Here is a 13,915-nt window from a genome sequence, read left to right as displayed (position 1 = left end):
GCCTGCTTTCTTATGCAACACAGGCCCACCTGCCCAGGGATGGCACCACCCACAGTGGGCTGGGCCCTCCCACATCACTCATCAAGAAGATGCCCCTCAGACATGGCCACAGGCCAGTCCAATAGAGGCAATTCCCCAATTGAGGCTCCCTCAACCCAGGTGTGTCAAGTTGACACTAAAGCTATCCAGCACAAGGCCTGAGGATAGTAGTGCAGGCTAGGAGAGTTCGCCGGTGGTGCAGGCCCAGGGAAGCAGAGAGAGGTGAGGGTGGAGCCAGGACCAGAAGTGGTGCTCCCCAAGAGGCCTGAGGATAGTAGTCTCAAACATCTTTTATGCATATCCATGGCAATCAGCATCCTTAACTGGCTCCGGCTGTTGCTTTTGGCACAAGTATATCAGCCCCATGAGAGGCTAAGAAAGGTAATATCAAGTTCATGTTTTGTCTGGGCAAGAGCAAATTCATGGCCAGTTTGGTTAGCTTATTCAGTCCCTATTTCACAGTAAATAAAGTTCTGTGGATGTTATTCAGTGGTAGAACAATTGCCAGCACATGTAATATCCTATATTCTATCACCTGTGCTACACACATGTACCACAAAAAATGCCCCAAATTACAAAAGACAACAGAGGGAATTGTGGGTGTTGATTTAAGTTACTTGAATGATGAAAGAATAATATTGCAACAAGTATCAACTTAAAAATATTTTGAAAGCAAATGAGAATTTGATAAACAGGGGACTAGACACAGAAGTACTGTGTATGTTTCCATATAGCAAATGTTTTTGTTAAATAAGATGCCAAAGTTTGTCAATAATTTGTGAAAAATTGAAGATCCAAATAAAACACATACATGTGTATATATGTATTTGTGTACATGAAACAAAAATTTGATCCTATCACACCCCATATACAAAATCAATTCAAATGTCAAATCGTACATAAAAATAAAGTACAAAATTTAACTTCCAAGTATAAAAAAAAAGGAGAAATCTTGAGCAACTTGAATTAAGAACAGATTTCTTACATTCAAAGAAGTATTTCATAATGAAAATAAACTTCAAAATCTACATTTTTAGACTTTATAGGAAACTTTAAGAAATTAAAAATTGAGATATTATTTGGGAGAAAAATATTATCAGAGCTGCACTGAAAAACAATATCTAGACATATATTGGAATACAGGATATTTTGCAATTGGATAGTAGAATTGCAATCTAATTTGGAAAATGGACAAAGTCCTTGAAGAGATATGTTTAAATTTGATTTAGGTTTCTGAAATAAGCATATATACAGATCAACATACCTAGTCATTAACACCATAAAAATTAAAAGCCCAATAGTATAGTACCACAAACACTGCAAAATATAGGATATTCACAATACAAAGTGGTGTTGGCAAGATTGCAAAACAATCTGCTTTTATGTTTTCATACTTTCATGCATTTTCAGGTATATTTGCCCTATATTGGCAATTAGACTCCTCTGAGTCTGTCCAAGAGAAATATTTTCAACAAATAGATTTGTATTTAGATATTCATGATAACTGTATTTGTAAAATTACCTAAAGAAACAAATTAGACACATATGGTGATGGGAACCAAACCTGGGTCCTCTGCAAATACAGTCAGTGCTCTTAAGTGTTGAGCCATGTTTCCAGGCCCTATACCTCTTTTTGAAGATCTGAAAAAAAAGAATAAAAATATTCTAACTTTTTAAGTTGAGCTTCTAAAATTTCATACATTTCACATGCAAATCCAGACCCCCTCCGCCATCCATGCCTCCCCCATTCCCCCCAGGGAACCCTATGAACCCTATGCACTCTGCTATACATGCTGAGTCCTATTCATTCAGGTGTTTGTATTCAAATGTCTGTAAGTGTAAATATGTCCACTGGAGTCTAGTCAGCCCATCCAGTGGTCATATGTAAGTCATACTCTCCCTCACACAGCTGCCATCAGTCTCAGTCTAGTGCTGGCCTGCCACCTATTTTCACCTCCCATTTGGGCCTTTGAGCTGACATGGGCTAATGCACAATTGCACATCTGGTCAGGCACAGAGAACATACACCTGGGTGATACCTGATACTAGGTGACACATCTGCAGTCAAAAACCTACACCCAAGGCTCATGGAACATAACAGAATAAAGGATAGAGAAAGGGCTATTGCACCCCTCAACTCTCATCAATGAGGTTTCCATGTAAATCAGAGTGCAATACATACAGAAGGCCACAATTGGCCAAGTTTTGGAAAATAAGAGACTGTAGAGTGTTGGATGGGATTCCTATATGGAAACTTACCCACCCTTGGCTCAGGGACCATTGCAGAAGAGGAGGCAGAAAGACTGTAAGAGCCAGGGCTGGTTCATGAACATAAAGAGGTGGAGGCTTCCAGGCCACTGGAGGCCTGCTCATGTGAGCCTGTGGCAGTGGTAACAAAATATTTTAATGAGGTTCTTTATTTGAAAATTTTCATTACAAATAGTGAAAAATGAAACTTTATTAATAAATACTGTCTTTATTATTGTAAATTTAAAGAATCAAAATAGTATCAATTTTGACACTATCTGTTGCTTTGAAGTATTACAATTTTGTTATTAACAAAATCTAAGATCAAGAAATATTGACACTTCTATGACCCTAAAGTTATCAATGATTGCTGAAAGTGTTTCCTTCACTGATCTAAACAAAGGCTCAGGACTAGAAAATATGGTCTCATTATTTTCATAGTTTAAATAAACCTACAATGATGTACTAGGAAAGCATCTTGTATTGCTGAACTTTTTCATTCACTTCTAATATTTATTGTTACTGCTTTCTTGTGGAAGATTTCATTAGCATCCATATCACTGGACTTTTTTATCAACACTGAAAATTACTGTCTAGACCTGTTAATAAAATAACTATGGAAACAACATGCTGGTGAGCACATAAGCCATTCGAAAACAAAAACAGCTATAATACAATCAAAGGAGACTGGAGGTCTGTTTAGAATTTTAAGACACAATTCTGCTTACAAAAAAATACTTTGCGAATGTAAATTTTCATTATTTTTCTGGAAGAAAAACATGAAGCCCCATATAAAATTGTAATACCAAATAGTTTCTTTAGAGTCAAATTTATATTAAAGAAACAAGATGTGTTAAAGTTGAATTTTTGTGGTTACTAACTGGAAGATAGTTTCAATCTTATAGTGAGATGAGAAAGCAAAGGAAACATATGCCACAAAGCATTAGAATGTTCTTACCAACATAAGAGATAATGTGGTGGGCTTCAGGAACACAGGAATAAAATAATGACCTGAGGAGGGAAAAGGGGGAATGGAAAGAAATGAATAGACAAGCTGGGCAGAAACAATCCATAGGGAACTGGTTGAGAGGAAAGTGCCCGGCACAGGACGTGATGGGAATAACTTGCCTGAATCCTGACTACCAGGATTCAGATGTGAACAGACACAGAAAGTCAGGCTATCAACTTTCCTCTGACTCATTTCCTTTTAGAAGCTCCCGGATTCATTTAAAAAATGTGCTAAATATGTTTATTAATATACTCTCACAGCTCGTTTTAACTATTCATCTTTATTGAAAAATGTTATAAATATCACTTGAAACAAAATTGAAATTTTCAATAGAACAATGAAGAGAGAAATCTCCATGTAAACTCTACTGATAGTTGCTGTTACACTTGATGTACTTTCTTTACGATCCTTTTCTATGCTTTTGTTGATACAGGTGTGAATGTTATGCTAGACTCTGTCTTTGATAGCATATCATATATATTTTTCCATGAAGAACTCCAAATAACATGATATATTTGGTCAAAATGAAAATGGTAATCTTTTGCTTTTCATTTTACCTTTGAAACTCAAGAACAAAAGCTTATTGTCCATGGATAAATACAAAGAGTTATGAATGCAACAGAAATCTCTGCTAGTTGCGTTTATCAGTTTTGTGTTTAATGTAAAACTATTCCCTGTGCATAGATGAAATTACTTTGAATATGCATTTCAGAGAGTAATTGTGATACTTTATCAATGAAAGTGTGATTTCATCCACAAGTACTTTAAGGAAGAACAGTGTGGGAGTAAAACAGACTCTTTAATGAGAAAATAGATTCTGGAATTCATTGAGTCATTATGGTGAGATTATAATATATTTTAAATGACTACACTATTGTTCTTGTTAAAACTGTATAATACTACTGCCCTATAATTTTAAAAAAGCAGATATATAAATGTGGAGACTAATTTCTAAAACTTTCCAGCTATCTTTGCTTTGCCTTTGAGTAGTGGTATATTAGACTAAGTTTGAAACTCAATGATCATTAAATATTAAACATAGATTTTCTGTGTTTGAGGAGTGGTGTAGGCATGTGTGCAATTGTGTGGGTATGTACATGCATGTGTGTGTACATAAACACCAGAGTTTGACATCTCGATGTCTTCTTTGATTGCTTCTCCACCTTTGTTTGGAAAAGTCTTTTTGAGGAAGAGTCTCCCTGTAGCCATGATTGGCCTGGAACAGGCTGGCCTCAATCTCACAGCGATCCACCTCCCAAGAGCTGGGATTGAAGGATTCCACCTTATTTTTCAAGGTGAAGACTCTCTGTGAACTTGTAACTCACCATTTAACCAGAGAGGCTGGTCCTGGGGCTCCTGGCATCCACTGGTCTCTACTGTCTCACAACTGTGATGCAGATGAGTTTATGTCACCAATCTTTTACATGGGTACTGAGGATCCATGCCAAGTACCCATACTCATACATGTATAGTAAACTAAACCCATTCATTCAGTCCTCTCCCAGATCAGAGTCTCTCTCTCCCTCCCCCTCCTCCCCCCCTTTATCCTTTAACGTATAAGAAATCTGAGACGTAAAAAATAAAATTTGCTCTAAAAATCTGGCTTTCTTCATCCCCAACCAGCAATGCCTTCATTTCTCAATAAGGAAACCATAGTTCAAATTGCTCATATGGAAACCACTGTTCAAGGATTTTAGTGAGGATGGAAGGGAAATAGTGAACACAGTCATGAGTAGCCCAGATGTAATGAATTGTTTTAAACATAAATTACCCAGAAGTATTCATTTTTGTAACAAGAATGCCCAAAAAGCTTATTTCTTGATAAATTCTGTTTAATTAGGGTTGACTCCTTAGAATATTATACTTAGGAGAAAATTCTGAAAGAGTTATTATGAATTTTTATGTGAAGTCAGCTCATAAGGACAAGTTATGATAACTATTTTCTGTAACTTAGTTAAATCCTATTTTAAGAGAATCAAATTTAAGTGACTGACCCTAGATAACAGCCTCCAGTGCATGAACTCATACCAAGGAACATTTGGGGGCACAAACGTGACTTGATAGGGCTTTCCATATTGACAGAATGCAGGACATTTGGAGAGGGGGCTATGAGGGTGTGCTGGTAGGGGAGATGGTTTAAATATGATCAAGATGCATTGTATGGAATGCATAAAAAATTCATAGAGTTAAAAAATGTCTTCAATATGGGCACATACAGTAAGCCCATGCAATCCTTTTCTGATGACTGATGCTGAAGTCATCAACCAAGGTTATGATGAGGTAGATGCTGCTACTCCTGAGCCATAATATAAGTACAATCAATGAGATCAATTGGTACTCCAAATAAATTGCAGGATTTAATTATCCAGACACACTAATATAATGAATTAATTCAGCAAAATTTTCTGAAAAAAAATTTTCTGAAGGCTCATTATAGACATACAGAACACAGAATGAGTAGTGAAGGAGTAGGGAGTAGGGTTATTGGAAATGATCAACTGGAAGTTTATTATTTTTTTTATTTTGTATAATTTTTGTTAAATTTTTCTGTATTCCAAACAAAACATCTTACTCATCTTTACAACCCCTCCCCCATCCACACCCTCTCATAGCCCTCACACTGGATTTCATGATTTTTTTATTTTTTAAGATTACAATGTCTTATGATTTTCTATGTATTCAACTTAACTAGATAGTCAATGAAAAAAAGTAAAGGACTGAAATGTCATTATCAATAAATACAATTTGCCTTGCACAGGCTTTAAAGAAAGACAACTTTCATTCTGATAGCTAGTCTTATTGTGGCACAAGTTAAATGCTTTAGTAAGAATTGACTGCCTGTGAGCTGAATGGTATGTTTACCTTGTCATGGTTTAAATTCTGCAGTTAGCTGATTATCCCCTGCATGTAGGGAGGAGCCTTATATCATTCTGATATTAAAATGGATGCAAAAGTCTCAGTAGAGTCAACCATAGCACACATGGCTTTCTATTTCTGATCAGTTGTCCTGGATGAGTTACATTAAGTACTTTAATTACATTTAGTTTATATTTCCCTTGATTTTTGTATTTATATTCATATCGAAAGTGGAATCATTTCCACTTAAATGGCAATAATGAAAACACAAAAAATGCAGTCTTGAAGGAAATAAACATTTTGTTTTATTGATCTTTTTGCTGGCTAAAACAGATAGCTACAGCGTGTTTTTAAATCAACATTAAGATAATTTTTAATTATTGGATAGATGTTCTTCTAATGTGTCTTAAAGTGAAAAATCTTACATTTTCTAGCAAAGAATAAAAAATGGCCAGTTTCTTAAGTACGTTCTATTTGATTCTAATCCCTATCATCTACCTTTGCTTCTTATGGATACTGCTTGACAATCTGCATAATGTAAGTAACAACATAGTATGCAGGTGGTTTTTATGGTGATTTTAATCTATTCCTATTCTCCAAGATTAGTAAAATGGTGTCCATGTGAATTTGGGAATTAGTTAATATTAGTATCTTGTTTCAGTTCTTCAGCATGAAATGAAAAGTTCTTTTCCTTGCACTCAAGTCAGCTCTCCAGATAAATAGATTCCTGTTCTGCCAATCTTAAATATTCATTAATTTGAAATATAGAGAGCATTGAGTCTATAAAGAAAGTTAAGAGAAGAATGAAAAAGAAAGTCATAAGTGGAGTACACTAAATACTACTGGCAGGCATGTGTATATGTGGAGTTGAGGCAGTGAGAGGAATTGGTATCATTCAAAATGAAATTACAGCCAGTTGGTGGTGTCTCATAATTTTAATCTATCATTCAGTGATAGAGGCAGGTATATCTCTATGAGATCATATCCATCCTGGTCTACATAGTAAGTGCATTCCAGTTGGGGCTAAAGGAGATTAAAACAACAATAATAACAAAACCTGTAAAGTGTAAAATAATGGAATTTTAACCTTATGCAGGTATAGGATGACATTGTCTCCTAAATTAAATAATTAACTCAAGTTAAAGCAAGTGTTAATTTGTTAATTCTCAGTGTCAAATGTAACCATAGATGTGTTGGAGTATTCATTACCACAAAGAAATGCTTCAGATCATAATAATATGTATCAGAACATGGGAATTTCACCTCAGTTCTGCCGAGTATTCAGAACTTTTGCTGTTGTTGTTAATAAAAACGTGTTTCTGAGAATCCTGAGCAGGGGATACCCATAAACGTTAAAACTGAAGTTTGTTTTATTTAATGGCACATATTTCTTTTTTCACAAACGTGTGTGAGAGAATAGAAATATGAGTCAACCAGTGGCCCCTGTAGCCTTTGCCAAGTTTAAAATCCTTGATGCATAAGAAAACATTCCGCAAAACATTTTTCTTGAGGGGTGTGTTATCTTCCAATTTGGCAGAATATAATCAAAAAGAGAGAAGAAAAAAGAACTAGAAATTCACAAACTGTATCTTAAGGGAAAATTAAACATGTAACCAAAGTAATTGATTCTTCCTTTGAGACCTGTCAAGTTACTATTCAAGTAATGATAATAAATTGAATCATAAATTGTAATTTTGCTCTAATTCTAAAGCAGGTTATGTTGGAGTCAAAGGAGTGGCCCTCTTATTCAAGCCATGTTAGATTCTCAACAAATATCTAGTCTCTAAAACTGTTTGTATTATGCTAAAGGTATCTACTAAAATAAGTATGAACTCTATAGTCTTCAGGAGGAGTCTGGCTAGATCTAAGTACCACATGTTTTTCAGTTGAATGAATTGTTCTCTAAAAATAACTGGCAAATATCCACAAATTGTATACTATGCATCTTACTGTTCCTTTGCAAGGCAAGGCAAGAGAAAAAAATATTGCATTGCTTAGACAGGGTACCCCGTAAGACATTTTAAAGCTCAAAATGTACTCCCGATTATCAATAAAAACCACAATTTGAACAGGAATGAGAAAACACACAGGAAACAATACATTACTAGTTTTCTTGGAAGGGGGGAGAAAAGGGAAACCAGGAAAGTGAAATGGGAAATTTGTTTTAGTATTTTATAATTTTTAAATAATTATTATTTTTATTTTATGTGTATGAAGTATAGCTTGCATATATGTAAGTAGACCTGTGTCATGCAATGCCCCGATGTCAGAAGAGGGCATTGGATCCCCTGGAACTGGAGTTTTAGATGGCTGTTAGCCTCATGTTGAGGCTCGAACTGAACCTGGGTCCCCTGCAAGAGTAGCCAATGGCCATCTCTTCAACCCCTAGAATTATATAATTGAAATTGTAGCTAGCAGTTGATCACACCAGTTTCCATCCACTGCACACTCTCAGACATAAAACAATATACAGCATCAGCAACAGCAAAGCAAAGAGCATGCGACTCCACTGTTCGGGGATCAGAACTATAGCCTAACTTATGCTCATTCTTCATTTCTCCTTCAAGTCTTGGTGAAATTAAAATTCAATCAAATAAGCCTATAACAGAAAAAAATGATAACACTGGATAGTTGGGAAATAGATGGTAAAGTTAGTTGAATAGGTTACCAGAGATAAGTTAGCAAATGAGGAACTGAAAAGTTTCTTAGTGATATACTAAAGTTTGTGCTTTACACCTTAGCAGCACCAAATAACAGGTAAAAAAGGATAATCATAAAATTAACTAATGTCCCACAAAACACCTGTGCCCTACAGCTTTGATCTGTACTGCCTAAAGCCAACTTTATGCTCATATATTAAAATGAGCAAATAACAAACAAGTTCCCTTCATACTCAAGGGAATCTTGCCCCAAAACTGAGGTTTTGTCCTCTGTGCTAGGCCTGGGGAGAGCTAAGGTTTAAATGTATAAATTTGTCATTCAGCATGGATTGGTTCTATTCACATATGAGCAGCACATCACTCATCTCTTGTTTTCCTAAGGGGGAGGTTAAAATTCTTCTCATTCAACTTGAACCCCATCATTTTTCTTTGCAATATCTTACTCTAATTCTTACTTGTGTTTTATTTAATCATCTGCAATTTTATTCCCTTTTAACATAGTCTTCCATTCTAACTCTTCTCCACATATAAAGAATCTGTAGAGGTTTTTTCAATCTTAAAAAAAAACTATATAGTGAAAATTAGGGGCATATGAATATTTCAGGCCCATAAATAATTTTTTTGCATCTGTTTCTCAATTTAAAATATTCAGAATAACATTTGTGATCTGTTTTATATATCTACCCTAAGTCACTGATATAAATATATCAAATTCTTCTGACTGATACAACACTGAAGAGCATACATTTCAAGAATAAAGCAAGAGGTCTTCTAAGATTAATGTAGAACATCAATAGTCACAGAGTAATCAATGTGTGAATATTTATACACAGCAGCTTCAAAATCATTATTGATTTGTATCATGAATAAGATTAATTTCTGTTCACAATGCAAGGAACTCATCAGTTCACAATAGCATTCTTCCTCCATTCTACTCCAATCATGTTAAGAAAATCTTGTTGATGCCCCATTCCTTCAGAAGCCTATCAGGCAACAAATATAGATGTTTTTAAATGGTTGTGGAAGTCTGTATAAACCACTTAGAAAAGCACATACAATCTTCATTTTAAAATATTATTTCAGGATCTTAAAATTTCTGGTCCACAAAGAATTACTACACACTAAAGAAGGCAACACATATGAAGAAGAGGGTTTATACAAAAATAAAAGTCCTTTGACAGATCATAAAACAAGAAACTCACTAGAAGTTTACATGAGAACATAAACTCCATTACAATATTTGACTCAGTTCAATTTCAAGAATAAAATAAAGGTGATAATGATAGTAGAAGGAAGGGTTGAAGAATAAGACACCTTAGAAATTAACATTGCCATTGCCAAAATAGATTTGTGAAGGGCTACAGTAAAAATTTAAGTGAATATTCAAGAATACAAATCAGGTGAATAAATAAAGCATATAAGTATACGATAAGAAATAAAAATGTGTATTTCCACAACTTTAAAAATTTTATAGCTATTTTCTTTTACTTTTTAAAATTGAAATTTTGTAATTTTTATACAGCATAATTTGATGATATTTAGATCCCCTCCCCTATACTTCCTCTATTTTGCCCCTGCCCAATTAAATAGACACCTTTCTTTCTTTCTTTCTTTCTTTCTTTCTTTCTTTCTTTCTTTCTATCTATCTATGTATCTATCTATCTATCTATCTATCTATCTATGTATCTATCTATCATCTATCTATCTCTATCTATCTATCTATGTATCTATCTATCATCTATCTATCTCTATCTATCTATCTATGTATCTATCTATCATCTATCTATCTCTATCTATCTATCTATCTATCTATCATCTTCTATCTTCTATCTATCATCTATCTATCTATCATCTATCTATCTCTATCATCTGTCTATCTAATCTAGCCAGCTGTCATTTATCAATCTATCTATCATCTATCTATCTATCATCTATCTATCATCTATCTATCTAATCTATCTGTCTTCTATCATCTATCTATCTTCTATCTATCATCTACCATTTATCTATCATCTATCTCCTTCTATCTATCATCTATATCAATCATCTATCATCTATCTTTCCATCTATCTATCTATCTATCTATCTATCATCTGCCTATCTATCATCATCTATCTATCATCTATCTATCTGTCATCTATCTATCTATGGCTGATAGAGTCTAATTTATGTCTCCAAATGGGAAATTTCCTTCAGTGTGGGTCCATCCACTAAAGCTTGATTAACTTACCAAGAGTCCCATGCTTGAAAGAAACTGTCTCTGTCCCATTCAACAGCCATCTGTTGCCACAATTTCCTTAGGTGGGAGTTTGAGTTTCTTAGTCATTAGCCACTTGATGTGTATGTGGGGCTTTTTTGGTTCTGAGCTTGTATGTGACTTATCCTGCTGTCACTGTTGGTGTGAGTTCATATGAGTAACTGACTAACTGATTGGAAACACTGATTCCTTATGGCCATCCACTAACTATGGCTTTTACAATCTATTTAACTGATGCAGCATATGGTGATTAATACAGAAACTCACAATGGCCAATATGCTAGAACAACAGGCTTCAGAGTGCTTGAATAAGACAGCTATATCAAACTCTTGCATCTTAAGACTCAGAGATAATTGTGAAAGAGGAAATGGAAAGATTTTAAGTACCACAGAAACGTTATTCTCAATAAATATAAGGTGACGAACTAAAAAAATGGAAGGACATAATTTTGTATTACATAGAAGATATTACATTATAATGTATAAAATCTGTGAATTTTAAATATAAAATATCTATAAAATAGAGAAAAATATTATAAAACATTGCATCCAAGTTATGCTATTTAATACTTTGAACATGTAAAGAGATGGTACAAAGTCTTTCAGTGGTTGGATACAAAGAAAAGAAAAACAGGATCTGTTTTTGAATAGCTGAAATTCTCTACAGTATGAAAGTAAAGTTACTTCCAGATATACAATTATTTTTATCCTTACTTCACCAAAATTATATCTGAGATTCACTTAAGCAAAATGGGAAGGGAAATACTGTAAAGCACAGGAACATATTTATAGAAGGTCACAATTAGAGCTGGACAAGATCAAGACAGAATAAAAATGAAATTGTAGAAAGGCATTAGAGTTTCTGGCCAAAATACCAGACATAAGCTCCTCTAGATGTGAATGAGACTGACTCCTTGTATTAAGGTTATTTTCATCTGCCTGTGAGAGTTAAGGCAGAGTGGTATGTGCTTGGAGGAAAATAAAAAGTCAAATGAATAAACATATACTTAACATCTGGAAATATGGCTCAGTGCCTAAAAGCACTTGCTACAGAAACATTAGGCTGAGTTTGGGTGACAAGCACACATACAAAATCCATCTGTGGCTATGTGTGCTTTGAAACCACAGTACAGGGAGATTGCTCAGGCTTATTAATGAGCCTAACTGAAAAAAAAAGAAAATGACAAGTTTCAGGTTCATTGTGCGATCCTATCTCAAGACGATAAATCAGAGATTAATAGAGCAGGAACCCTGACATTCTACTATGGTCTCTGTGCATGCAAAGGTATGCACATACACATCACACACACACACACACACACACACACACACACACATGCGCACTGAGAGAGACACACTAAAAGTGAAAGAGACAGAGAACTATTTCACTTGTCTGTGAGGTTGAAAGAAAGGAAAGGAAGGAAGAACAAAAGAAAAACTGGAAAGGGAGGGAAGAGGAAAGGAAGGAAATAGCAAAGGAGGGAAAAGGCAGACATCAGATCAGAGTGGTTTCTACACCACAGACTTCAGACAGACCATGAGAATAACTGTGATTATGACAAGCATTTGCCATGGTAAAGAGAACAATTAGAAGCACAGACTTGAGAAAGGTGGGATACCTTCATGGCTCTCAAGGTTTGTTTCATCTACCTGAGTGTTACAGCCTACTCTCATGGCACAGACTGGAAAGGTAAAAATAGGGAACTGTAGAATGCTAAATCACTCAAAAATGTAAGTTAGTATCAAGAAACCTCCTTATCAATACAATTGAAAATTGGAAAGTGTCAACATTTCCATAAATCTTGAGGAACATTATACAAAACGTTCAGTGCTCTTCTGTGTAGTCCCATAAGGAAATAAGACAGAAACTAATAACTAAAATCTCATAAAATACCTGCCACCACTTGTCACTGTAAATACAAAAATGAAGACATCCCATGGCCCACTGGGTTAAAAACACAAATGGACATGAAGAACAGCAAGTCACTTTGTGATGAAGGACATGAAAATTTGATACATTTACTATCCAAGACATTTAAAAATTGTCAGTTTTCTCATGAATTCTTACTATATAGGAAATTAAGGTGGGATGCAGTTTATTGAAAATGACTTAATTGTGGAAGAAATAAATATGGGTTTGCTGCTTTGTCTAATCCTTTCCAAGCATTATATATGATTTATGATAACTATGTGCTAAAGGGACTCCAGCTTTTGGATTATATGTTATTAGACAAAAAAGTCACGAAGAATCCTCCTATTTGAGAGTACACATAGTGACTTTTCCTGCTTCAGTTTTCTTTCCTTTATAGCATTCTATTTCAAGAAGAAGAATACAAAATCTATTTCTTTCAAGAGACATTATTCAAACTCAGATCAGTTTAAAAATCTGTTCTAGAAACATGATAAGGTTTCATGGAAAAGCATAGTAGATAGGGTCTTGCCATAAGAAAACACTTATTTAAAAGATAAAATGAGATGTTAAAGAGAAAATGTTAAATCAAAGAAAGTAGAATTGTTTATAAATTTTAAATATATCTATGACAATTACAGTCTGTGTTCCCTAGCAAGGTCTTCATCTATTGCTAAAAGTCAAAACGGAATAAGTAAAAATAGTAAAGAAAATGCTAGAATTTCTCTTTCCTTGAAAAAGCATAAGAAATTTCCAGATGATCTGAGAATTTATGGATATTCAAACCGTATATGGACTCTTGTCTCTAAAAATACCACATAATTTATAAATAATCCATAGGGACTACATTGTGAACATAAGTTTTAACAATAACAAAAGAAAACCAATGCTCATCTGTCATTAACACTTAGCACATTCTGAATGACCTTTACATGATA

Source organism: Nannospalax galili, unplaced genomic scaffold (assembly GCF_000622305.1).
Source record: "Nannospalax galili isolate Female #2095 unplaced genomic scaffold, S.galili_v1.0 scaffold578, whole genome shotgun sequence".
In the NCBI taxonomy this organism is placed as follows: Eukaryota; Metazoa; Chordata; class Mammalia; order Rodentia; family Spalacidae; genus Nannospalax; species Nannospalax galili.
The sequence above is the reverse complement of the archived record's forward strand: the minus strand, read 5'-3'. Positions refer to the sequence as shown.